Source organism: Scyliorhinus torazame, chromosome 2 (genome assembly GCF_047496885.1).
Source record: "Scyliorhinus torazame isolate Kashiwa2021f chromosome 2, sScyTor2.1, whole genome shotgun sequence".
Classification (NCBI taxonomy): Eukaryota; Metazoa; Chordata; class Chondrichthyes; order Carcharhiniformes; family Scyliorhinidae; genus Scyliorhinus; species Scyliorhinus torazame.
In genome coordinates this window covers 281,962,277-281,986,455 of record NC_092708.1, presented here as the reverse complement: position 1 = coordinate 281,986,455, position 24,179 = coordinate 281,962,277, and positions in this window count along the sequence as shown.

Below are 24,179 nucleotides of genomic sequence, written 5' to 3'. Positions count from 1 at the left end.
GGATGGCTGCCTGGAGGGATGGATGGATGGATGGATGGATGGCTGGATGGATGGCTGGTTGGATGGATGGCTGGATGGATGGATGGCTGGAGTGATGGATGGGTGGATGGTTCGATGGATGGCTGGTTGGATGGATGGTTGGATGGATGGCTAGATGGAGGGATTGAAGGTTGGATGGATGGCTGGATGGATGGCTGGATGGATGGCTGGATGTACGGATGGATGGATGGCTGGCTGGATGGTTGGCTGGATGGATGGATGGATGGATGGATGGCTGGCTGGAGGGATAGATGGATGGATGGCTGGCTGGAGGGATGGCTGGATGGATGGCTGGATGGATGGCTGGATAGATGGATGGCTGGATGGCTGGCTGGCTGGAGGAATGGAGTCATGGATGGATGGCCGGATGGACGGCTGGAAGGAAGGATGGCTGGATGCATGGCTGGCTGGAGGGATGGATTGATGGATGGATGGCTGGATGGCTGGCTGCATGGATGGATGGCTCGATGGACGGTTGGCTGGAAGGATGGATGGATGGCTGGATGGATGGCTGGATGGAGCGATGGCTGGATGGTTGGCTGGCTGGAGGGATGGATGGATGGCTGGATTGATGGCTGGATGGTGCGGTGGCTGGATGGATGGCTGGCTGGAGGGATGGATGGATGGATTATTGGCTGGATGGATGGCTGGATGGAGGGATGGCTGTATGGTTGGCTGGCTGGAGGGATGGATGGATGGCTGGATGGACGGCTGGATGGAGGGATGGCTGGCTGGATGGCTGGCTGGAGGGATGGATGGATGGATGGATGGCTGGATGGATGGCTGGATGGAGGGATGGCTGGATGGATGGCTGGCTGGAGGGATGGATGGATGGATGAATGGCCGAATGGATGGCTGGATGGATGGCTGGCTGGAGGGATGGAAGGTTGGATGGATGGCTGGATGGATGGCTGGATGGATTGTTTGCTGGAGGAATGGATGGATTAATGAATGGCTGGACGGATGGCTGGATGGATGGAAGGCTGGATGGATGGCTGGCTAGAGGGATGGATGGATGGATGGCTGAATGGATGGCTAGATCGAAGGATGGTTGGATGGATGGCTGGCTGGAGGAATGGAGTCATGGATGGATGGCCGGATGGACGGCTGGATGGAAGGATGGCTGGATGCATGGCTGGCTGGAGGGATGGATTGATGGATGGATGGCTGGATGGCTGGCTGCATGGATGGATGGCTCGATGGACGGTTGGCCTGAGGGATGGATGGATGGCTGGATGGATGGCTGGATGGAGGGATGGCTGGATGGTTGGCTGGCTGGAGGGATGGATGGATGGCTGGATTGATGGCTGGATGGTGCGGTGGCTGGATGGATGGCTGGCTGGAGGGATGGATGGATGGATTATTGGCTGGATGGATGGCTGGATGGAGGGATGGCTGTATGGTTGGCTGGCTGGAGGGATGGATGGATGGCTGGATGGACGGCTGGATGGAGGGATGGCTGGCTGGATGGCTGGCTGGAGGGATGGATGTATGGATGGACGGCTGGATGGATGGCTGGATGGAGGGATGGCTGGATGGATGGCTGGCTGGAGGGATGGATGGATGGATGAATCGCCGAATGGATGGCTGGATGGATGGCTGGCTGGAGGGATGGAAGGATGGATGGAAGGCTGGATGGACGGCCGGATGGATGGCTGGATGTCTGGATGGCTGGCTGGATGGATGGATGGCTGGTTGGCTGGATGGATGGATGGAAGGCTGGATGGATGGATGGATGGACGGATGGATGGAGGGATGGATGGATGGATGGATGGCTGGATGGATGGCTGGATGGATGGATGGCTGGATGGATGGATGGATGGATGGATGCATGGATATATGGCTGGCTGGATGGATGGATGGATGGCTGGATGGATGGCTGGATGGATGGCTGGATGGATGGATGGACGGATGGATGGATGGCTGGATGGATGGCGGGATGGATGGATGGCTGGATGGATGGCTGGCTGGAGGGATGGAAGGATGGATGGCTGCCTGGAGGGATGGATGGATGGATGGCTGGATGGATGGCTGGATAGTTGAATGGCTGGATGGCTGGCTGGCTGGAGAGATGGATGGATGGATGGGTGGCTGAATGGATGGCTGAATGGATGGATGTCCGGAGGGATGGCTGGCTGGAGGGATAGATGGTTGGATGGATGGCTGGATGGATGTCTGAATGGATGGATGGCTGGATGGATGGCTGGCTGGAGGGATGGATGGATGGATGGATGGCTGGATGGATGGCTGGCTGGAGGGATGGATGGATGGATGGATGGCTGGATGGCTGGCTGGATGGATGGCTGGATGGATTGCTGGCTGGAGGAATGGATGGATTAATGAATGGCTGGACGGATGGCTGGATGGATGGGAGGCTGGATGGATGGCTGGCTGGAGGGATGGATGGATGGCTGGCTGAATGGATGGCTAGATCGATGGATGGCTGGATGGATGGCTGGCTGGAGGAATGCAGTCATGGATGGATGGCCGGATGGACGGCTGGATGGCAGGATGGCTGGATGCATGGCTGGCTGGAGGGATGGATTGATGGATGGTTGTCTGGATGGCTGGCTGGATGGATGGATGGCTCGATGGATGGCTGGCTTGAGGGATGGATGGATGGATGGATGGATGGCTGGATGGATGGCTGGATGGAGGGATGGCTGGATGGTTGGCTGGCTGGAGGGATGGATGGATGGCTGGATGGATGGCTGGATGGAGGGATGGCTGGATGGATGGCTGGCTGGAGGGATGGATGGATGGATTATTGGCTGGATGGATGGCTGGATGGAGGGATGGCTGGATGGGTGGCTGGCTGGAGGGATGGATGGATGGCTGGATGGATGGCTGGATGGAGGGATGACTGGCTGGAGTGACGGATGGATGGATGGCTGGATGGATGGCTGTATGGAGCGATGGCTGGATGTAAGGCTGGCTGGATGGATGGATGGCTGGATGGATGGATGGATGGACGGATGGATGGAGGGATGGCTGGATGGATATCTGGCTGGAGGGATGGATGGAATGCTGGATGGCTGGATGGATGGCTGGATGGAGGAATGGTTGGATGGATGGATTGCTGGAGGGATGGATGGCTGGATGGATGGCTGGATGGATGGCTGGATGGATGGACGGCTGGATGGGCGATTGGCTGGAGGGATGGATGGATGGAAGACTGGATGGATGGCTGCCTGGAGGGATGGATGGATGGATGGATGGATGGCTGGATGGATGGCTGGTTGGATGGATGGCTGGATGGATGGATGGCTGGAGTGATGGATGGGTGGATGGTTCGATGGATGGCTGGTTGGATGGATGGCTGGATGGATGGCTGGCTGGAGGGATTGAAGGTTGGATGGATGGCTGGATGGATGGCTGGATGGATGGCTGGATGTACGGATGGATGGATGGATGGCTGGATGGTTGGCTGGATGGATGGATGGATGGATGGATGGCTGGCTGGAGGGATAGATGGATGGATGGCTGGCTGGAGGGATGGCTGGATGGATGGCTGGATGGATGGCTGGATAGATGGATGGCTGGATGGCTGGCTGGCTGGAGGAATGGAGTCATGGATGGATGGCCGGATGGACGGCTGGAAGGAAGGATGGCTGGATGCATGGCTGGCTGGAGGGATGGATTGATGGATGGATGGCTGGATGGCTGGCTGCATGGATGGATGGCTCGATGGACGGTTGGCTGGAGGGATGGATGGATGGCTGGATGGATGGCTGGATGGAGCGATGGCTGGATGGTTGGCTGGCTGGAGGGATGGATGGATGGCTGGATTGATGGCTGGATGGTACGGTGGCTGGATGGATGGCTGGCTGGAGGGATGGATGGATGGATTATTGGCTGGATGGATGGCTGGATGGAGGGATGGCTGTATGGTTGGCTGGCTGGAGGGATGGATAGATGGCTGGATGGACGGCTGGATGGAGGGATGGCTGGCTGGATGGCTGGCTGGAGGGATGGATGGATGGATGGATGGCTGGATGGATGGCTGGATGGAGGGATGGCTGGATGGATGGCTGGCTGGAGCGATGGATGGATGGATGAATGGCCGAATGGATGGCTGGATGGATGGCTGGCTGGAGGGATGGAAGGTTGGATGGAAGGCTGGATGGACGGCTGGATGGATGGCTGGATGTCTGGATGGCTGGCTGGATGGATGGATGGCTGGTTGGCTGGATGGATGGATGGAAGGCTGGATGGATGGATGGATGGACGGATGGATGGAGGGATGGATGGATGGATGGATGGCTGAATGGATGGCTGGATGGATGGATGGCTGGATGGATGGATGGATGGATGGATGCATGGATATATGGCTGGCTGGATGGATGGCTGGATGGATGGCTGGATGGATGGCTGGATGGATGGATGGACGGATGGATGGATGGCTGGATGGATGGCGGGATGGATGGATGGCTGGATGGATGGCTGGCTGGAGGGATGGATGGATGGATGGCTGGATGGATGGCTGGATTGATGGATGGCTGGATGGCTGGCTGGCTGGAGAGATGGATGGATGGATGGGTGGCTGAATGGATGGCTGAATGGATGGATGTCCGGAGGGATGGCTGGCTGGAGGGATAGATGGTTGGATGGATGGCTGGATGGATGTCTGAATGGATGGATGGCTGGATGGATGGCTGGCTGGAGGGATGGATGGATGGCTGGATGGATGGCTGGCTGGAGGGATGGATGGATGGCTGGATGGATGGCTGGATGGATGGCTGGATGGATTGCTGGCTGGAGGAATGGATGGATTAATGAATGGCTGGACGGATGGCTGGATGGATGGAAGGCTGGATGGATGGCTGGCTGGAGGGATGGATGGATGGCTGGCTGAATGGATGGCTAGATCGATGGATGGCTGGATGGATGGCTGGCTGGAGGAATGGAGTCATGGATGGATGGCCGGATGGACGGCTGGATGGAAGGATGGCTGGATGCATGGCTGGCTGGAGGGATGGATTGATAGATGGTTGTCTGGATGGCTGGCTGGATGGATGGATGGCTCGATGGATGGCTGGCTTGAGGGATGGATGGATGGATGGATGGCTGGATGGATGGCTGGATGGAGGGATGGCTGGATGGTTGGCTGGCTGGAGGGATGGATGGATGGCTGGATGGATGGCTGGATGGAGGGATGGCTGGATGGATGCTGGCTGGAGGGATGGATGGATGGATTATTGGCTGGATGGATGGCTGGATGGAGGGATGGCTGGATGGGTGGCTGGCTGGAGGGATGGATGGATGGCTGGATGGATGGCTGGATGGAGGGATGACTGGCTGGAGTGACGGACGGATGGATGGCTGGATGGATGGCTGTATGGAGGGATGGCTGGATGGAAGGCTGGCTGGATGGATGGATGGCTGGATGGATGGATGGATGGACGGATGGATGGAGGGATGGCTGGATGGATATCTGGCTGGAGGGATGGATGGAATGCTGGATGGCTGGATGGATGGCTGGATGGAGGAATGGTTGGATGGATGGATTGCTGGAGGGATGGATGGCTGGATGGATGGCTGGATGGATGGCTGGATGGATGGACGGCTTGATGGGCGATTGGCTGGAGGGATGGATGGATGGAAGACTGGATGGATGGCTGGCTGGAGGGATGGATGGATGGATGGATGGATGGCTGGATGGATGGCTGGTTGGATGGATGGCTGGATGGATGGATGGCTGGAGTGATGGATGGGTGGATGGTTCGATGGATGGCTGGTTGGATGGATGGCTGGATGGATGGCTGGCTGGAGGGATTGCAGGTTGGATGGATAGCTGGATGGATGGCTGGATGGATGGCTGGATGGACGGATGGATGGATGGATGGCTGGATGGTTGGCTGAATGGATGGATGGATGGATGGCTGGCTGGAGGGATAGATGGATGGATGGCTGGCTGGAGGGATGGCTGGATGGATGGCTGGATGGATAGCTGGATAGATGGATGGCTGGATGGCTGGCTGGCTGGAGAGATGGATGGATGGATGGGTGGCTGGGTGGATGGCAGGATGGATGGATGTCCGGATGGTTGGCTGGCTGGAGGGATGGATGGATGGATTGCTGGATTGGTGTCTGGATGGATGGATGGCTGGATGGATGGCTGGCTGGAGGGATGGATGGATGGATGGATGGCTGGATGGATGGCTGGATGGATGGATGGCTGGATGGATGGCTGGCTTGAGGGATGGATGGATGGATGGCTGGATGGATGGCTGGATGGATTGTTTGCTGGAGGAATGGTTGGATTAATGAATGGCTGGACGGATGGCTGGATGGATGGAAGTCTGGATGGATGGCTGGCTGGAGGGTTGGTGGATGGATGGCTGAATGGATGGCTAGATCGATGGATGGTTGGATGGCTGGCTGGAGGAATGGAGTCATGGATGGATGGCCGGATGGACGGCTGAATGGAAGGTTGGCTGGATGCATGGCTGGCTGGAGGGATGGATTGATGGATGGATGGCTGGATGGCTGGCTGGATGGATGGATGGCTAGATTGATGGCTGGCTGGAGGGATGGATGGATGGATGGCTGGATGGATGGCTGGATGGAGGGATGGCTGGATGGTTGGCTGGCTGGAGGGATGGATGGATGGCTGGATTGATGGCTGGATGGAGGGGTGGCTGGATGGATGGCTGGCTGGAGGGATGGATGGATGGATTATTGGCTGGATGGATGGCTGGATGGAGGGATGGCTGTATGGGTGGCTGGCTGGAGGGATGGATGGATGGCTGGATGGACGGCTGGATGGAGGGATGGCTGGCTGGATGGCTGGCTGGAGGGTTTGATGGATGGATGGATGGCTGGATGGATGGCTGGATGGAGGGATGGCTGGATGGATGGCTGGCTGGAGGGATGGATGGATGGATGAACGGCCGAATGGATGGCTGGATGGATGGCTGGCTGGAGGGATGGAAGGATGGATGGAAGGCTGGATGGACGGCTGGATGGATGGCTGGATGTCTGGATGGCTGGCTGGATGGATGGATGGCTGGTTGGCTGGATGGATGGATGGAAGGCTGGATGGATGGATGGATGGACGGATGGATGGAGGGATGGTTGGATGGATGGATGGCTGGATGGATGGCTGGATGGATGGATGGCTGGATGGATGGATGGCTGGATGGATGGCTGGCTGGAGGGATGGATGGATGGATGGATGCATGGATGAATGGCTGGCTGGATGGATGGATGAATGGCTGGATGGATGGCTGGATCGATGGCTGGATGGATGGATGGACGGATGGTTGGATGGCTGGATGGATGGCGGGATGGATGGATGTCTGGATGGATGGCTGGCTGGAGGGATGGATGGATGGATGGCTGGCTGGAGGGATGGATGGATGGATGGCTGGATGGATGGCTGGATAGATGGATGGCTGGATGGCTGGCTGGCTGGAGAGATGGATGGATGGATGGGTGGCTGAATGGATGGCTGGATGGATGGATGTCCGGATGGATGGCTGGCTGGTGGGCTAGATGTTTGGATGGATGGCTGGATGGATGTCTGGATGGATGGCTGGATGGATGGCTGGCTGGAGGGATGGATGGATGGATGGATGGCTGGATGGATGGCTGGCTGGAGGGTTGGATGGATGGATGGATGGCTGGATGGATGGCTGGATGGATGGCTGGATGGATTGCTGGCTGGAGGAATGGATGGATTAATGAATGGCTGGACGGATGGCTGGATGGATGGAAGGCTGGATGGATGGCTGGCTGGAGGGATGGATGGATGGCTGGCTGAATGGATGGCTAGATTGTTGGATGGCTGGATGGATGGCTGGCAGGAGGAATGGAGTCATGGATGGATGGCCGGATGGACGGCTGGATGGAAGGATGGCTGGATGCATGGCTGGCTGGAGGGATGGATTGATGGATGGTTTTCTGGATGGCTGGCTGGATGGATGGATGGCTCGATGGATGGCTGGCTGGAGGGAGGGATGGATGGATGGATGGATGGCTGGATGGATGGCTGGATGGCCGGATGGAGGGATGGCTGGATGGTTGGCTGGCTGGAGGGATGGATGGATGGCTGGATGGATGGATGGATGGAGGGATGGCTGGATGGATGGTTGGCTGGAGGGATGGATGGATGGATTATTGGCTGGATGGATGGCTGGATGGAGGAATGGATGGATGGATGGATGGATGGCTGGATAGATGGCTGGATGGATGGATGGCTGGATGGATGGATGGCTGGAGTGATGGATGGGTGGATGGTTCGATGGATGGCTGGTTGGCTGGATGGCTGGATGGATGGCTGGCTGTAGGGATTGAAAGATGGATGGATGGCTGGATGGATGGCTAGATGGATGGCTGGATGGACGGATGGATGGATGGATGGCTGGATGGATGGCTGGATGGAAGGATGGATGGATGGATGGATGGCTGGATGGATGGCTGGATGGATGGATGGCTGGATGGATGGCTGGCTGGAGGGATAGATGGATGCATGGCTGGCTGGAGGGATGGCTGGATGGCTGGCTGGATGGATGGCTGGATAGATGGATGGCTGGATCGCTGGCTGGCTGGTGAGATGGATGGATGGATGGGTGGCTGGGTGGATGGCTGGATGGATGGATGTCCGGATGGTTGGCTGGCTGGAGGGATGGATGGATGGCTGGATGGATGGCTGGATGGATGGATGGCTGGATGGACGGCTGGCTGGAGGGATTGATGGATGGATGGATGGCTGGATGGATGGCTGGATGGATGGATGGCTGGTTGGATGGCTGGCTGGAGGGATGGATGGATGGATGGCTGGATGGATGGCTGGATGGATGGCTGGATGGATTGTTTGCTGGAGGGATGGATGGATGGATGGATGAATGGATGGATGGCTGGTTGAATGGCAGGCTGGAGGATGGATGGATGGCTGGATGGCTGGATGGATGGCTGGATGGATGGATGGCTGGATGGATGGCTGGATGGATGACTGGCTGGAGGGATGGATGGATGGATGGATGGCTGGATGGATGGCTGGATGGATGAATGGCTGGATGGATGGCTGGCTGGAGGGATGGATGGATGGATGGATGGCTGGATGGATGCTGGATGGATGGATGCCTGGATGGATGGCTGGCTGGAGGGATGGATGGGTGGATGGATGGCTGGATGGATGGCTGGATGGATGGATGGCTGGATGGATGGCTGGCAGGAGGGATGGATGGATGGATGGCTGGATGGATGGCTGGATGGATGGCTGGCTGGAGCGATGGATGAATGGATGGCTGGATGGATGGATGGCCGAATGGTTGGCTGGCTGGAGGGATGGATGTATGGATGGATGGCTGAATGGATGGCTGGATGGATGGCAGGATGGATGGATGGCTGGATGGATGGCTCGCTGGATGGATGGATTGATGGATGGATGGATTGATGGATGGATGGCTGAATGGATGGCTGGATGGATGGCAGGCTGAAGGGATGAATGGATGGATGGATGGCTGGATGGACGGCTGGATGGATGGATGGCTGGATGGATGGCTGGCTGGAGGGATGGATTGATGGATGGATGGCTGGATGGATAGCTGGATGGATGGCTGGGTGGATGGATGGATGGATGGCTGGATGGATGGCTGGCTGGAGGGTTGGATGGATGGATGGATGGCTGGATGGATGGCTGGATGGATAGCTGGATGGATTGCTGGCTGGAGGAATGGATGGATGAATGAATGGCTGGACGGATGGCAAGATGGATGGAAGGCTGGATGGATGGCTGGCTGGAGGGATGGATGGATGGCTGGCTGAATGGATGGCTAGATTGATGGATGGCTGGATGGATGGCTGGCAGGAGGAATGGAGTCATGGATGGATGGCCGGATGGACGGCTGGATGGAAGGATGGCTGGATGCATGGCTGGCTGGAGGGATGGATTGATGGATGGTTGTCTGGATGGCTCGCGGGATGGATGGATGGCTCGATGGATGGCTGGCTGGAGGGATGGCTGGATGGGTGGCTGGCTGGAGGGATGGATGAATGGCTGGATGGATGGCTGGATGGAGGGATGACTGGCTGGAGTGACGGATGGATGGATGGCTGGATGGATGGCTGTTTGGAGGGATGGCTGGATGGAAGGCTGGCTGGATGGATGGATGGCTGGATGGCTAGATGGATGGCTGGATGGAAGGATGGATGGATGGATGGATGGCTGGATGGATGGCTGGATGGATGGATGGCTGGATGGATGGCTGGCTGGAGGGATAGATGGATGCATGGCTGGCTGGAGGGATGGCTGGATGGCTGGCTGGATGGATGGCTGGATAGATGGATGGCTGGATCGCTGGCTGGCTGGAGAGATGGATGGATGGATGGGTGGCTGGGTGGATGGCTGGATGGATGGATGTCCGGATGGTTGGCTGGCTGGAGGGATGGATGGATGGCTGGATGGATTGCTGGATGGATGGATGGCTGGATGGATGGCTGGCTGGAGGGATTGATGGATGGATGGATGGCTGGATGGATGGCTGGATGGATGGATGGCTGGTTGGATGGCTGGCTGGAGGGATGGATGGATGGATGGCTGGATGGATGGCTGGATGGATGGCTGGATGGATTGTTTGCTGGAGGGATGGATGGATGGATGGATGGATGGATGAATAGATGGATGGCTGGATGAATGGCAGGCTGGAGGATGGATGGATGGCTGCATGGCTGGATGGATGGCTGGATGGATGGATGGCTGGATGGATGGATGGCTGGATGGATGGCTGGCAGGAGGAATGGAGTCATGGATGGATGGCCGGATGGACGGCTGGATGGAAGGATGGCTGGATGCATGGCTGGCTGGAGGGATGGATTGATGGATGGATGGCTGGATGGATGGCTGGATGGATGGATGGCTGGATGGATGGCTGGCTGGAGGGATGGATGGATGGATGGATGGCTGGATGGATGCTGGATGGATGGATGCCTGGATGGATGGCTGGCTGGAGGGATGGATGGGTGGATGGATGGCTGGATGGATGGCTGGATGGATGGATGGCTGGATGGATGGATGGCTGGATGGATGGCTGGCAGGAGGAATGGAGTCATGGATGGATGGCCGGATGGACGGCTGGATGGAAGGATGGCTGGATGCATGGCTGGCTGGAGGGATGGATTGATGGATGGTTGTCTGGATGGCTGGCTGGATGGATGGATGGCTCGATGGATGGCTGGCTGGAGGGATGGCTGGATGGGTGGCTGGCTGGAGGGGTGGATGAATGGCTGGATGGATGGCTGGATGGAGGGATGACTGGCTGGAGTGACGGATGGATGGATGGCTGGATGGATGGCTGTATGGAGGGATGGCTGGATGGAAGGCTGGCTGGATGGATGGATGGCTGGATGGATGGATGGATGGACGGATGGATGGATGGCTGGATGGAGGGATGGCTGGATGGTTGGCTGGCTGGAGGGATGGATGGATGGCTGGATGGATGGATGGATGGAGGGATGGCTGGATGGATGGCTGGCTGGAGGGATGGATGAATGGCTGGATGGATGGCTGGATGGAGGGATGACTGGCTGGAGTGACGGATGGATGGATGGCTGGATGGATGGCTGTATGGAGGGATGGCTGGATGGAAGGCTGGCTGGATGGATGGATGGCTGGATGGATGGATGGATGGACGGATGGATGGAGGGATGGCTGGATGGATATCTGGCTGGAGGGATGGATGGATGGATGGATGGCTGGATGGATGGCTGGATGGATGGACGGCTGGATGGGCGATTGGCTGGAGGGATGGATGGATGGATGGCTGGATGGATGGCTGGCTGGAGGGATGGATGGATGGATGGATGGATGGATGGATGGCTGGATGGATGGCTGGATGGATGTATGGCTGGATGGATGGATGGCTGGAGTGATGGATGGGTGGATGGTTCGATGGATGGCTGGTTGGCTGGATGGCTGGATGGATGGCTGGCTGGAGGGATTGAAAGATGGATGGATGGCTGGATGGATGGCTAGATGGATGGCTGGATGGACGGATGGATGGATGGATGGCTGGATGGATGGCTGGATGGATGGATGGATGGATGGATGGATGGATGGATGGATGGCTGGATGGATGGATGGCTGGATGGATGGCTGGCTGGAGGGATAGATGGATGGATGGCTGGCTGGAGGGATGGCTGGATGGCTGGCTGGATGGATGGCTGGATAGATGGATGGCTGGATCGCTGGCTGGCTGGAGAGATGGATGGATGGATGGTTGGCTGGGTGGATGGCTGGATGGATGGATGCCCGGATGGTTGGCTGGCTGGAGGGATGGATGGATGGCTGGATGGATGGCTGGATGGATGAATGGCTGGATGGATGGCTGGCTGGAGGGATTGATGGATGGATGGATGGCTGGATGGATGGCTGGATGGATGGATGGCTGGATGGATGGCTGGCTGGAGGGATGGATGGATGGATGGCTGGATGGATGGCTGGATGGATGGCTGGATGGATTGTTTGCTGGAGGGATGGATTGATGGATGGATGGTTGGATGAATGGATGGATGGCTGGATGAATGGCAGGCTGGAGGATGGATGGATGGCTGGATGGCAGGATGGATGGCTGGATGAATGGATGGCTGGATGGCTGGATGGATGGATGGCTGGATGGATGGCTGGCTGGAGGGATAGATGGATGCATGGCTGGCTGGAGGGATGGCTGGATGGCTGGCTGGATGGATGGCTGGATAGATGGATGGCTGGATCGCTGGCTGGCTGGTGAGATGGATGGATGGATGGGTGGCTGGGTGGATGGCTGGATGGATGGATGTCCGGATGGTTGGCTGGCTGGAGGGATGGATGGATGGCTGGATGGATGGCTGGATGGATGGATGGCTGGATGAACGGCTGGCTGGAGGGACTGATGGATGGATGGATGGCTGGATGGATGGCTGGATGGATGGATGGCTGGTTGGATGGCTGGCTGGAGGGATGGATGGATGGATGGCTGGATGGATGGCTGGATGGATGGCTGGATGGATTGTTTGCTGGAGGGATGGATGGATGGATGGATGAATGGATGGATGGCTGGATGAATGGCAGGCTGGAGGATGGATGGATGGCTGGATGGCTGGATGGATGGCTGGATGGATGGATGGCTGGATGGATGGCTGGATGGATGACTGGCTGGAGGGATGGATGGATGGATGGATGGCTGGATGAATGGCTGGATGGATGGATGGCTGGATGGATGGCTGGCTGGAGGGATGGATGGATGGATGGATGGCTGGATGGATGCTGGATGGATGGATGCCTGGATGGATGGCTGGCTGGAGGGATGGATGGGTGGATGGATGGCTGGATGGATGGCTGGATGGATGGATGGCTGGATGGATGGCTGGCAGGAGGGATGGATGGATGGATGGCTGGATGGATGGCTGGATGGATGGCTGGCTGGAGCGATGGATGAATGGATGGCTGGATGGATGGATGGCCGAATGGTTGGCTGGCTGGAGGGATGGATGTATGGATGGATGGCTGAATGGATGGCTGGATGGATGGCAGGATGGATGGATGGCTGGATGGATGGCTCGCTGGATGGATGGATTGATGGATGGATGGATTGATGGATGGATGGCTGAATGGAAGGCTGGATGGATGGCAGGCTGAAGGGATGAATGGATGGATGGATGGCTGGATGGACGGCTGGATGGATGGATGGCTGGATGGATGGCTGGCTGGAGGGATGGATTGATGGATGGATGGCTGGATGGATAGCTGGATGGATGGCTGGGTGGATGGATGGATGGATGGCTGGATGGATGGCTGGCTGGAGGGTTGGATGGATGGATGGATGGCTGGATGGATGGCTGGATGGATGGCTGGATGGATTGCTGGCTGGAGGAATGGATGGATGAATGAATGGCTGGACGGATGGCAAGATGGATGGAAGGCTGGATGGATGGCTGGCTGGAGGGATGGATGGATGGCTGGCTGAATGGATGGCTAGATTGATGGATGGCTGGATGGATGGCTGGCAGGAGGAATGGAGTCATGGATGGATGGCCGGATGGACGGCTGGATGGAAGGATGGCTGGATGCATGGCTGGCTGGAGGGATGGATTGATGGATGGTTGTCTGGATGGCTGGCGGGATTGATGGATGGCTCGATGGATGGCTGGCTGGAGGGATGGCTGGATGGGTGGCTGGCTGGAGGGATGGATGAATGGCTGGATGGATGGCTGGATGGAGGGATGACTGGCTGGAGTGACGGATGGATGGATGGCTGGATGGATGGCTGTATGGAGGGATGGCTGGATGGAAGGCTGCCTGGATGGATGGATGGCTGGATGGCTAGATGGATGGCTGGATGGAAGGATGGATGGATGGATGGATGGCTGGATGGATGGCTGGATGGATGGATGGCTGGATGGATGGCTGGCTGGAGGGATAGATGGATGCATGGCTGGCTGGAGGGATGGCTGGATGGCTGGCTGGATGGATGGCTGGATAGATGGATGGCTGGATCGCTGGCTGGCTGGAGAGATGGATGGATGGATGGGTGGCTGGGTGGATGGCTGGATGGATGGATGTCCGGATGGTTGGCTGGCTGGAGGGATGGATGGATGGCTGGATGGATTGCCGGATGGATGGATGGCTGGATGGATGGCTGGCTGGAGGGATTGATGGATGGATGGATGGCTGGATGGATGGCTGGATGGATGGATGGCTGTTTGGATGGCTGGCTGGAGGGATGGATGGATGGATGGCTGGATGGATGGCTGTATGGATGGCTGGATGGATTGTTTGCTGGAGGGATGGATGGATGGATGGATGGATGGATGAATAGATGGATGGCTGGATGAATGGCAGGCTGGAGGATGGATGGATGGCTGGATGGCTGGATGGATGGCTGGATGGATGGATGGCTGGATGGATGGCTGGATGGATGACTGGCTGGAGGGATGGATGGATGGATGGATGGCTGGATGTCTGGCTGGATGGATGGATGGCTGGATGGATGGCTGGCTGGAGGGATGGATGGATGGATGGATGGCTGGATGGATGCTGGATGGATGGATGCCTGGATGGATGGCTGGCTGGAGGGATGGATGGGTGGATGGATGGCTGGATGGATGGCTGGATGGATGGATGGCTGGATGGATGGATGGCTGGATGGATGGCTGGCAGGAGGAATGGAGTCATGGATGGATGCCCGGATGGACGGCTGGATGGAAGGATGGCTGGATGCATGGCTGGCTGGAGGGATGGATGGGTGGATGGTTCGATGGATGGCTGGTTGGCTGGATGGCTGGATGGATGGCTGGCTGGAGGGATTGAAAGATGGATGGATGGCTGGATGGATGGCTAGATGGATGGCTGGATGGACGGATGGATGGATGGATGGCTGGATGGAAGGCTGGCTGGATGGATGGATGGCTGGATGGATGGATGGATGGACGGATGGATGGAGGGATGGCTGGATGGATATCTGGCTGGAGGGATGGATGGATGGATGGATGGCTGGATGGATGGCTGGATGGATGGACGGCTGGATGGGCGATTGGCTGGAGGGATGGATGGATGGCTGGATGGATGGCTGGCTGGAGGGATGGATGGATGGATGGATGGATGGATGGATGGCTGGATGGATGGCTGGATGGATGTATGGCTGGATGGATGGATGGCTGGAGTGATGGATGGGTGGATGGTTCGATGGATGGCTGGTTGGCTGGATGGCTGGATGGATGGCTGGCTGGAGGGATTGAAAGATGGATGGATGGCTGGATGGATGGCTAGATGGATGGCTGGATGGACGGATGGATGGATGGATGGCTGGATGGATGGCTGGATGGATGGATGGATGGATGGATGGATGGATGGATGGATGGCTGGATGGATGGATGGCTGGATGGATGGCTGGCTGGAGGGATAGATGGATGGATGGCTGGCTGGAGGGATGGCTGGATGGCTGGCTGGATGGATGGCTGGATAGATGGATGGCTGGATCGCTGGCTGGCTGGAGAGATGGATGGATGGATGGGTGGCTGGGTGGATGGCTGGATGGATGGATGTCCGGATGGTTGGCTGGCTGGAGGGATGGATGGATGGCTGGATGGATGGCTGGATGGATGAATGGCTGGATGGATGGCTGGCTGGAGGGATTGATGGATGGATGGATGGCTGGATGGATGGCTGGATGGATGGATGGCTGGATGGATGGCTGGCTGGAGGGATGGATGGATGGATGGCTGGATGGATGGCTGGATGGATGGCTGGATGGATTGTTTGCTGGAGGGATGGATTGATGGATGGATGGATGGATGAATGGATGGATGGCTGGATGAATGGCAGGCTGGAGGATGGATGGATGGCTGGATGGCAGGATGGATGGCTGGATGAATGGATGGCTGGATGGATGGCTGGATGGATGACTGGCTGGAGGGATTGCTGGATGGATGGATGGCTGGATGGATGGCTGGATGGATGGATGGCTGGATGGATGGCTGGCTGGAGGGATGGATGGATGGATGGATGGCTGGATGGATGCTGGATGGATGGATGCCTGGATGGATGGCTGGCTTGAGGGATGGATGGGTGGATGGATGGCTGGATGGATGGCTGGATGGATGGATGGCTGGATGGATGGCTGGCAGGAGGGATGGATGGATGGATGGCTGGATGGATGGCTGGATGGATGGCTGGCTGGAGCGATGGATGAATGGATGGCTGGATGGATGGATGGCCGAATCGTTGGCTGGCTGGAGGGATGGATGTATGGATGGATGGCTGAATGGATGGCTGGATGGATGGCAGGATGGATGGATGGCTGGATGGATGGCTCGCAGGATGGATGGATTGATGGATGGATGGATTGATGGATGGATGGCTGGATGGATGGCTGGATGGATGGCAGGCTGAAGGGATGAATGGATGGATGGATGGCTGGATGGACGGCTGGATGGATGGATGGCTGGATGGATGGCTGGCTGGAGGGATGGATTGATGGATGGATGGCTGGATGGATAGCTGGATGGATGGCTGGATATATGGATGGATGGATGGCTGGATGGATGGCTGGCTGGAGGGTTGGATGGATGGATGGATGGCTGGATGGATGGCTGGATGGATGGCTGGATGGATTGCTGGCTGGAGGAATGGATGGATTAATGAATGGCTGGACGGATGGCTGGATGGATGGAAGGCTGGATGGATGGCTGGCTGGAGGGATGGATGGATGGCTGGCTGGAGGGATGGATGGATGGCTGGCTGAATGGATGGCTAGATTGATGGATGGCTGGATGGATGGCTGGCAGGAGTATTGGAGTCATGGATGGAGGGCCGGATGGACGGCTGGATGGAAGGATGGCTGGATGCATGGCTGGCTGGAGGGATGGATTGATGGATGGTTGTCTGGATGGCTGGCTGGATGGATGGATGGCTCGATGGATGGCTGGCTGGAGGGATGGATGGATGGATGGATGGATGGCTGGATGGATGGCTGGATGGCTGGATGGAGGGATGGCAGGATGGTTGGCTGGCTGGAGGGATGGATGGATGGCTGGATGGATGGATGGATGGAGGGATGGCTGGATGGATGGCTGGCTGGAGGGACGGATGGATGGATTATTGGCTGGATGGATGGCTGGATGGAGGGATGGCTGGATGGGTGGCTGGCTGGATGGAGGGATGACTGGCTGGAGTGACGGATGGATGGATGGCTGGATGGATGGCTGTATGGAGGGATGGCTGGATGGAAGGCTGGCTGGATGGATGGATGGCTGGATGGATGGATGGATGGACGGATGGATGGAGGAATGGCTGGATGGATATCTGGCTGGAGGGATGGATGGATGGATGGATGGCTGGATGGATGGCTGGATGGATGGACGGCTGGATGGGCGATTGGCTGGAGGGATGGATGGATGGATGGCTGGATGGATGGCTGGCTGGAGGGATGGATGGATGGATGGATGGATGGATGGCTGGATGGATGGCTGGATGGATGGATGGCTGGATGGATGGATGGCTGGAGTGATGGATGGGTGGATGGTTCGATGGATGGCTGGTTGGCTGGATGGCTGGATGGATGGCTGGCTGGAGGGATTGAAAGATGGATGGATGGCTGGATGGATGGCTAGATGGATGGCTGGATGGACGGATGGATGGATGGATGGCTGGATGGATGGCTGGATGGATGGATGGATGGATGGATGGATGGCTGGATGGATGGCTGGATGGATGGATGGCTGGATGGATGGCTGGCTGGAGGGATAGATGGATGGATGGCTGGCTGGAGGGATGGCTGGATGGCTGGCTGGATGGATGGCTGGATAGATGGATGGCTGGATCGCTGGCTGGCTGGAGAGATGGATGGATGGATGGGTGGCTGGGTGGATGGCTGGATGGATGGATGTCCGGATGGTTGGCTGGCTGGAGGGATGGATGGATGGCTGGATGGATGGCTGGATGGATGGATGGCTGGATGGATAGCTGGCGGGAGGGATTGATGGATGGATGGATGGCTGTATGGATGGCTGGATGGATGGATGGCTGGATGGATGGCTGGCTGGAGGGATGGATGGATGGATGGCTGGATGGATGGCTGGATGGATGGCTGGATGGATTGTTTGCTGGAGGGATGGATGGATGGATGGATGGATGGAGGAATGGATGGATGGCTGGATGAATGGCAGGCTGGAGGATGGATGGATGGTTGGATGGCTGGATGGATGGCTGGATGGATGGATGGCTGGATGGATGGCTGGATGGATGACTGGCTGGAGGGATGGATGGATGGATGGATGGCTGGATGGATGGCTGGATGGATGGATGGCTGGATGAATGGCTGGCTGGAGGGATGGATGGATGGATGGATGGCTGGATGGATGCTGGATTGATGGATGCCTGGATGGATGGCTGGCTGGAGGGATGGATGGGTGGATGGTTGGCTGGATGGATGGCTGGATGGATGGATGGCTGGATGGATGGCTGGCAGGAGGGATGGATGGATGGATGGCTGGATGGATGGCTGGATGGATGGCTGGCTGGAGCGATGGATGAATGGATGGCTGGATGGATGGATGGCCGAATGGTTGGCTGGCTGGAGGGATGGATGTATGGATGGATGGCTGAATGGATGGCTGGATGGATGGCAGGATGGATGGATGGCTGGATGGATGGCTCGCTGGATGGATGGATTGATGGATGGATGGATTGATGGATGGATGGCTGGATGGATGGCTGGATGGATGGCAGGCTGGAGGGATGGATGGATGGATGGATAGCTGAATGGATGGCTGGATGGATGGATGGCTGTATGGATGGCTGGCAGGAGGGATGGATGGATGGATGGCTGGATGGACGGCTGGATGGATGGAGGTCTGGATGGATGGCTGGCTGGAGGGATGGATTGATGGATGGATGGCTGGATGGATGGCTGAATGGATGGATGGCTGAATGGATGGCTGGCTTGAGGGATGGATGGATGGCTGGATGGATGGCATGATGGATGGATGGCTGGATGGATGGCTGGCTGGAGGGATGGATGGATGGATGGATAGCTGAATGGATGGCTGGATGGATGGATGGCTGGATGGATGGCTGGCAGGAGGGATGGATGGATGGATGGCTGGATGGACGGCTGGATGGATGGAGGTCTGGATGGATGGCTGGCTGGAGGGATGGATTGATGGATGGATGGCTGGATGGATGGCTGAATGGATGGATGGCTGAATGGATGGCTGGCTTGAGGGATGGATGGATGGGTGGGTGGCTGGATGGAGGGATGGCTGGATGGTTGGCTGGCTGGAGGGATGGATGGATGGATGGCTGGATGGATGTCTGAATGGAGGGATGGCTGGATGGATGGCTGGCTGGAGGGATCGATGGATGGATGGATGGATGGCTGGATGGATGGCTGGATGGAAGAATGGCTTAATGGCTGGCTGGCTGGAGGGATGGATGGATGGATGGATGGAAGGATGGCTGGTTGGATGGATTGATCGATGGATGGCTAGATGTATGGCTGGCTTGAGGGATGGATGGATGGATGGATGGCTTGATGGATAGCTGGATAGAGGAATGGCTGGATGGATGGATGGCTGGCTGGAGGGATGGATGGATGGATGGCTGGCTGGATGGCTGAATGGATGGATGGCTGGATGGATGGCTGGCTCGAGGGATGGATGGATGGATGGATGGATGGATGGCTGAATGGATGGATGGCTGGATGAATGGCTGGCTGGAGGGATGGGTGGATGGATGGATGGCTGGATGGATGGATGGCTGGATGGATGGCTGGATGGATGACTGGCTGGAGGGATGGATGGATGGCTGGATGGCTGGATGGATGGCTGGATGGATGGCTAGATGGATGCCTGGATGGATGGCTGGCTGGAGGGATGGTTGAATGGATGGATGGCTGGATGGATGGCTGGATGGATGGATGGCTGGATGGATGGCTGGCAGGAGGGATGAGTGGATGGATGGATGGCTGAACGGATGACTGGATGGATTGATGCCTGGATGGATGGCTGGCTGGAGGGATGGATTGATGGATGGATGGCTGGATGGATGTGTGGATGGATGGATGGCTGGATGGATGGCAGGCTGAAGGGATGAATGGATGGATGGATGGCTGGATGGACGGCTGGATGGATGGATGGCTTGATGGATGGCTGGCTGGAGGGATGGATTGATGGATGGATGGCTAGATGGATAGCTGGATGGATGGCTGGATGGATGGCTGGCTTGTGGGATGGATGGATGGATGGATGGCTGGATGGAGGGATGGCTGGATATTTGTCTGGCTGGAGGGATGGATGGATGGCTGGATGGATGGCTGGATGGAGGGATGGCTGGATGGATGGCTGGTTGGAGGTGTTGATCTCCTATTTTCTTTCTCTGTCAGTCTGGCCTCAATAAAAGTTGAGACGGATTCGCACGTAAACAGAAGTTATTTATTTAGCTTGCAAGCTTTATCATCTTACAGAAATGTAACAGGACGTCCTGCCTCTTACACTCCAGAAAACGACTGAACTAACAGACAAAGGAATCTCTGCAAAATCAGTTCAAATGGTATCAAGTTTCACATACTCGACGGACATAGGTCAGCCTAGGTCCCTCCTGACCTGTTTAATCCATTCTGATTGGCTCACTTCCAATCCCTTTCTCTGGCCCTTATCAATGCAGTCTCACTCTCATAGACACACCTCTTCCTGCTTTTTCCATGCGGTCCCAAATTCCTTTGTCCCTAACTAAAAGAATCAAAGTGGCTTATTTCTACATTACATTAACTAGTATCTCTAAAGTAACTATTTTATATCACATTCGTCAGAGGGATGGATGGCTGGATGGATGGATGGATGGATGGATGGCTTAATGACTGGCTGGCTGGAGGGATGGATGGATAGATGGATGGCGGGATGGATGGTTGGATGGATGGATGGCTGGATGTATGGCTGGCTGGAGAGATGGGTGAATGGTTGGATGGCTGGATGGATGGCTGGATGGAGGGATGGCTGGATGGATGGTTGGCTGGAGTGACGGATGGATGCATGGCTGGATGGATGGCTGTATTGAGGGATGGCTGGCTGGAATGATGGATGGCTGGATGGATGGATGGATGGACGGATTGATGGAGGGATGGCTGGATGGATGGCTGGCTGGAGGGATGGATGGATGGATGGATGGCTGGATGAACGGCTGGATGGAGGAATGGCTTGATGGATGGCTGGCTGGAGGGATGGATGGATGGCTGGATGGATTGCTTGATGGATGGATGGCTGGATGGACGATTGGCTGGAGGGATGGATGGATGGATGGCTGGTTCGATGGCTGGATGGATGAATGGCTGGATGGATGACTGGCTGGCTGGATGGATGGATGGCTGGATGGATGGCTGGCTTGAAGAATGGATGGATGGCTGGATGGATGGCTGGACGGATGGATGGCTGGATATTTGGCTGGCTGGAGGGATGGATGGATGGCTGGATGGATGGCTGGATGGATGGATGGCTGGATGGATGGCTGGCTGAAGGAAGGGATGGATGGATGGATGGCTGGATCGATGGCTGGATGGATGGATGGCAGGATGGATGGCTGGCTGGAGGGATGGATGGATGAATGGATGGCTGAATGGATGGCTGGATGGATGGCTGGATGGATGGCTGAATGGATGGATGGCTGGCTGGAGGGATGGATGGATGGATGGATGGATGGATAGCTGAATGGATGGATGGCTGGATGAATGGCTGGCTGGAGGATGAATGGATGGCTGGATGGATGGCTGGATGAATGGATGGCTGGATGGATGGCTGGATGGATGACTGGCTGGAAGGATGGATGGATGAATGGATGGCTGGATGGATGGCTGGCTGGAGGGATGGATGGATTAATGGATGGCTGGATGGATGGCTGGATGGATGGATGCCTGGATGGATGGCGGGCTGGAGGGATGGATGGGTGGATGGATGGCTGGATGGATGGCTGGATGGATGGATGGCTGGATGGATGGCTGGCAGGAGGGATGGATGGATGGATGGCTGAATGGATGGCTGGATGGATGGCTGGCTGGAGCGATGGATGAATGGATGGCTGGATGGATGGATGGCCGAATGGTTTGCTGGCTGGAGGGATGGATGAATGGATGGATGGCTGAATGGATGGCTGGATGGATGGCAGGTTGGATGGATGGCTGGATGGATGGCTGGCTGGATGGATGGATTGATGACAGGCTGAAGGGATGAATGGATGGATGGATGGCTGGATGGACGGCTAGATGGATGGATGGCTGGATGGATGGCTGGCTGGAGGGATGGATTGATGGATGGATGGCTGGATGGATAGCTGGATGGATGGCTGGATGGATGGATGGATGGATGGATGGATGGAGGGATAGCTGGATGGAGGGATAGTTGGAGGGATGGATGGATGGCTGGATGGATGGCAGGATGGATGGATGGCTGGATGGATGGCTGGCTGGAGGGATGGATGGATGGATGGATGGCCGAATGGATGGCAGGATGGATGGATGGCTGGATGGATGGCTGGCTGGAGGGATGGATGGATGGATGGCTGGATGGACGGCTGGATGGATGGAGGGCTGGATGGATGGCTGGCTGGAGTGATGGATTGATGGATGGATGGCTGGATGGATGGCTGGATGGATGGATGGCTGTATAGATGGCTGTCTGGAGGGATGGATGGATGGATGGGTGGCTGGATGGAGGGATGGCTTGATGGTTGGTTGGCTGGAGGCATGGATGGATGGATGGCTGGATGGATGTCTGGATGGAGGGATGGCTGGATGGATGCCTGGATGGATGGATGGCTTAATGACTGGCTGGCTGGAGGGATGGATGGATGGATGGATGGATGGCTGGTTGGACGGCTGGATCGATGGATGTCTGGATATATGGCTGGCTGGAGGGATGGATGGATGGATGGATGGCTGGATGGATGGCTGAATGGATGGATGGCTGGATGGATGGCTGGCTGGAGGGATGGATGGATGGATGGATGGATGGCTGAATGGATGGATGGCTGGATGAATGACAGGCTGGAGGATGGATGGATGGCTGGATTGCTGGATGGATGGCTGGATGGATGGATGGCTGGATGGATGGCTGGATGGATGACTGGCTGGAGGGATGGATGGATGGATGGATGGCTGGATGGACGGCTGGATGGATGGATGGCTGGATGGATGGCTGGCTGGAGGGATGGATGGATCGATGGATGGCTGGATGGATGCTGGATGGATGGATGCCTGGATGGATGGCTGGCTGGAGGGATGGATGGGTGGATGGATGGCTGGATGGATGGCTGGATGGATGGATGGCTGGATGGATGGCTGGCACGAGGGATGGATGGATGGATGGCTGGATGGATGGCTGGATGGATGGCTGGATGGATGGCTGGCTGGAGCGATGGATGAATGGATGGCTGGATGGATGGATGGCCGAATGGTTGGCTGGCTGGAGGGATGGATGTATGGATGGATGGCTGAATGGATGGCTGGATGGACGGCAAGATGGATGGATGGCTGGATGGATGGCTCGCTGGATGGATGGATTGATGGATGGATGGATTGATGAATGGATGGCTGGATGGATGGCTGGCTGGAGGGATAGATGGATGGATCGCTGGCTGGAGGGATGGCTGGATGGATGGCTGGATGGATGGCTAG